We start from the raw sequence: 5,413 nt of genomic DNA on the forward strand, positions 1-5,413 counted from the left end.
AACCTGTAATTCTTCTGTCACTACAAGTATTTTATTTTAAGTAAAAGTGCATCAACAATGTTTTATTTTGTTTTTTAAATTATGTAAAACGACCTTAACTCAAGCTGTTGTCCTTATATTTTTATCTCAAGACATGCCTCTTTCCTATAAGTTACAAAGTGGCTATATTTTTTTTATATAGTTTACTTATAAATCATGAGTATATATCATGGGTAATGATGGCTGGGATTTGGCAACAAATTAACAAAGCTGATGTCTTTAAAGCTGTAAAAATGGACAAGGATATGGAGCATGGTTGAAATAAAAAAAATTCTGATGGCAAGATGACTATATCAGAACATCTCAGCGATTCCCTCTCCTGTTTGTTCCAAGTCTATAATGACATGTATCTATCAAACACAGCCTAAGAAACAAACTGCAGGAAACCAGCCACATAATCATGTCAAGGCTGTAGATGCATCAGGGTGTTCCAATAAAACAATGTATGATGAGTAATACTTTCTTTTGCACAATGTGATTTTCCAGGTGCATGTGTGTTTACCCAGGAAACATCAGTGTAATGCATTAGTGTATCTGTATCAGACAGACAGAATGGTGTTACTAAAGTGGTGCTACTCTGGTTGAACCCCATATGCGCCTTAGTTGCTTTGTATTTCTGTGTCATGTACTGTAATCTTTTCATTGCAATGAATACCTTGAATATAGCAAGAATAACAGCAAAGAAGAAACTCTGATGAAAGAAAAACAATGATGATGATTGAAATTCTGCAGGATTAGTCAGCAGATGACAGGTGTAGTTATTTTTATCTGACGTCTGTGGAATATTATTTGTCCAGAGAAGAAAAGATGAGTGCCACTGTAGACTAATATTGAAAGTAGTAATTAATACTGCTACGTATCAAACCAAAGTATTAATTGGTGTCTGTTTTAGCAGTGTTTATTACGGTGGCCGACAGGTGCAAATGCGCAGCAACAGAGAAAAGATGCGAACAAAAAAAAAGACACGCGCACAAATGAAATGCAGCAAACAAAAAGCAAATAAAATGCAGCAAATAAAAAAGAATACACCCACAAATGAAATGCAGCAAACAAAAAGAGAGACGCAAACAAAAAAGAAGACACCCTTAAATGAAACGCAGCAAACAAAAAGAGAGACGCAAACAAAAACGAATACACCCACAGATGAAATGCAGCAAACAAAAAGAGAGACGCAAACAAAAACGAATACACCCCCAAATGAAATGCAGCAAAGAAAAAAGAGAGACGCAAACAAAAAGTGTTGAAAGTGGAAGTGCTCCAGACCACTAGGGGGAGTCGAAGAAAAATAGTATTCATTTCTATGGGACCAGACGCAAGATTCGGAGAAAGAAATTTGAAAGAAAGTAAAGGTTCGTATTACTATATTTATTTTCAAATACGCCGTCTTTTATAATATTATAGAATAACAGAATAGTTGATGGGTAGCGTGATAGACTTTGTGTCAGTCATAGCATTATGGGCTCGGTCTCGTAGATGCTTGCCCGAATTAGCAAAGCAATTATGCTAATCATACCGCAAGAAAAAAAATATAAATTACACACTCATATAATTAAATAGATAGATAGATAGATAGATAGATAGATAGATAGATAGATAGATAGATAGTGAATTCGATTTATCACCTATGTGTCTTTCACAAGAGGGATAGAGATGTTTGTAACTTCTTTTTTTGGTGTATGTACATATCTGGTTTCAACTATCCCTATGTGCATACCATTTACCTTTTTAGGTGGCCATGTTTTGCTGTTTCTGTGGACAAAATCTAGGAACAATTCAAGATTTCTGTTTTTCATGTGGGAAGAATGTGCAGTTCTTGGCACAAGATCAAGACACTGGTAAGCAGTGATGGCATAGTTACTTTTAAAAATTAACTTTAATGATAACTTATTACTACTTGAAAAAGTAGATTAGTGATTACTTTTTTTTGGAAATTTACTAAGTTAAATTTTTTTATTTTTCTCCACCACCTGTGAAAAGCTTGAGCTTTGCAAATAATTAATTGCAAGTTATTTAATTATAGTANATATGACGTTTAAAGTCCAAAATAAGAGATGACACGATGCGCTCAAACAGGCTGTATAGTTTTACTCTCCCTTTTACTGTGTTTCACTATTCAAAGTGCTGAGTCATGTGTTGGAAAATGAAAATGAATGTGACAGTCAGGGCCGTGCAGAGACCACTAAAGGGGCAGGTGCTCAAAAAAAAAAAGGCGCATCTAACCGCATTCTAGGACAGAATATTAACAAAGCCACACAGCTTTCAGAGTTTAATAAACAATGATAAATTATAAAATTGTGATATATACAATCAAAGCTAAGGAAAATCTCTATATAGAGCATATGCATATGTAAGATATTTTATTAGTAATTTATTTCTGCAGGTCTATTTTGTTTTAGGAAAGTATTGCAATATTCAAACCCACAATTTAGCAAGATATGTAAATCAGAGCTAGACCAGACATATTTTGTCTTTACAGAATTACACTATTGAAAATATAAACAAGGGCACAATGCAACCTTTTGGTGTACTGTAATCTATAAAAACGAGCTGCCCGTTTGCTACACTTGCAGTGGAGATGAAGATGGTCCATTCAGGAAAGAAGAGCTGCATCAAACATTAATGTGGAACTGCAGAAAAACAAAAGCAAAAATTGAATTGTTAATGCATGTCACAATGAGAAAAGCCTACTGAGTTTTGCTTAAAAAAACTTTTTAAAAAAAAATTTAAATCACACATTTTTGTCTCATGAAGTGAAAAAATTATTTGCAAAACAAACTTATTTGTGCTTGTCAGAAATCTTTTCTAGCTATTCTAAGTTTTTGTTTGTGACTAAAAGTTTTGCTTGCGATTCTCACATGACATCGGGGGCAGGGCTCAAAATCGCAACAAAAGATTTCTGATGTGTGCAAATAAAGGTTTATGTTTGGCATTAACTTTCAGTTCATGAGACAAAAATTAGTTATTTAATTTAAAAAAAAAGTTTTTTAAACAAAACGTTTTGTTTTTTAAAAAGATCATTACAAATCCAAAAGTTTTGATTACAATTTTATTTTACTTAACTGAGGTTTTTTTTCATTGAATAATTGGGAGAAAAAGAAAATTAACTGCATACTCTGTGAACCAGACCATAAACTTACTTAAAGTCTGGATTGAGTTTTTTCCCCTTCATTAATGACACACTTTTATTACATACAATATATCTATCATGGTAATTCAGAGTGAGTTATTTTTAATTCTAAATTAATATCCTTGTTGGATTTTTATTTAAGTGCTATTCTCCTTCAAGATACATTTACCTAACACCAGAATAAATGCAATGTACATTATGCAGCAAAGCAAATTAGAAGACATATATCCATTATGGAGATGATAGGTTTTGGATGGGCGATGTGCCCCGTATTGCATAAGCAATACTGAAGAATAACTGATATCATTAATGATACAGGGAAGAAGCTTTTTAGTTATCTTACTTTGCTAGCAAAGTCATTAGCTAGCAGCTAAGTAATAGCACAGCAGCCTAATGTCTGTATGATAAAAATACTGAATCGATAGATAAGAACAGTTTTTCCTCACTTGGCTGTCTCCTCCCGCTCAGTAGTTCTTCAGAGTAAGCCAGACGCAGAGGCCTGTCAGTGTCTGTTGTATTTCATTACCTCTCTGCTTAAACCGCTGAAGCAAAAACGATACTTCAACATTTTCCGTCATCTGACAAGTAGCAAGTCTACTCCACTTTATTCACCCAAAACATTTTTTTTTAATTCACCAAAAACTGTTCTGTAATCTGGAACATAGACATATGATCTGGAACGTTCGCTACGTTGAGCTCCAGTTAGCCGCCTTATCTCACTGCGCGAGAGGCAACTGCGTCATGCGTCACGGGCAAAAGGTCAACAAGGTGACAGGAGGGCTTATTATGTTTTTACAAAAAAAAACAGAAAAACAAAACCAAATAATTTTAGTACATGTTATTATGTGTCAGAAGAGGGCTTAGAAAATAATACAAAAAAAAAAAAAATTGACCAAAAGGGCACTTGGGGGGCAAGGAGCAAAAGGGGCAGGTACTCAAGCACCCCCACCCCCACCCCCCTTTGCACGTGCCTGGTGACAGTAATAGAAAGCAGAACAACTACATCTATGGATATAACAAAAAAATATAATTTAAAAAACCTGTAATTCTTCTGTCACTACAAGTATTTTATTTTAAGTAAAAGTGAATCAACAATGTTTTATTTTGTTTTTTAAATTATGTAAAACAACCTTAACTCAAGCTGTTGTCCTTATATTTTTATCTCAAGACATGCCTCTTTCCTATAAGTTACAAAGTGGCTATATTTTTTTTATATAGTTTACTTATAAATCATGAGTATATATCATGGGTAATGATGGCTGGGATTTGGCAACAAATTAACAAAGCTGATGTCTTTAAAGCTGTAAAAATGGACAAGGATATGGAGCATGGTTGAAATAAAAAAAATTCTGATGGCAAGATGACTATATCAGAACATCTCAGCGATTCCCTCTCCTGTTTGTTCCAAGTCTATAATGACATGTATCTATCAAACACAGCCTAAGAAACAAACTGCAGGAAACCAGCCACATAATCATGTCAAGGCTGTAGATGCATCAGGGTGTTCCAATAAAACAATGTATGATGAGTAATACTTTCTTTTGCACAATGTGATTTTCCAGGTGCATGTGTGTTTACCCAGGAAACATCAGTGTAATGCATTAGTGTATCTGTATCAGACAGACAGAATGGTGTTACTAAAGTGGTGCTACTCTGGTTGAACCCCATATGCGCCTTAGTTGCTTTGTATTTCTGTGTCATGTACTGTAATCTTTTCATTGCAATGAATACCTTGAATATAGCAAGAATAACAGCAAAGAAGAAACTCTGATGAAAGAAAAACAATGATGATGATTGAAATTCTGCAGGATTAGTCAGCAGATGACAGGTGTAGTTATTTTTATCTGACGTCTGTGGAATATTATTTGTCCAGAGAAGAAAAGATGAGTGCCACTGTAGACTAATATTGAAAGTAGTAATTAATACTGCTACGTATCAAACCAAAGTATTAATTGGTGTCTGTTTTAGCAGTGTTTATTACGGTGGCCGACAGGTGCAAATGCGCAGCAACAGAGAAAAGATGCGAACAAAAAAAAGACACGCGCACAAATGAAATGCAGCAAACAAAAAGCAAATAAAATGCAGCAAACAAAAAGAGAGACGCAAACAAAAAAGAATACACCCACAAATGAAATGCAGCAAACAAAAAGCAAATAAAATGCAGCAAACAAAAAAAGAGACGCAAACAAAAAAGAATACACCCACAAATGAAATGCAGCAAACAAAAAGCAAATAAAATGCAGCAAA

Source organism: Poecilia formosa, unplaced genomic scaffold (assembly GCF_000485575.1).
Source record: "Poecilia formosa unplaced genomic scaffold, Poecilia_formosa-5.1.2 Scaffold97, whole genome shotgun sequence".
NCBI classification, from domain to species: domain Eukaryota; kingdom Metazoa; phylum Chordata; class Actinopteri; order Cyprinodontiformes; family Poeciliidae; genus Poecilia; species Poecilia formosa.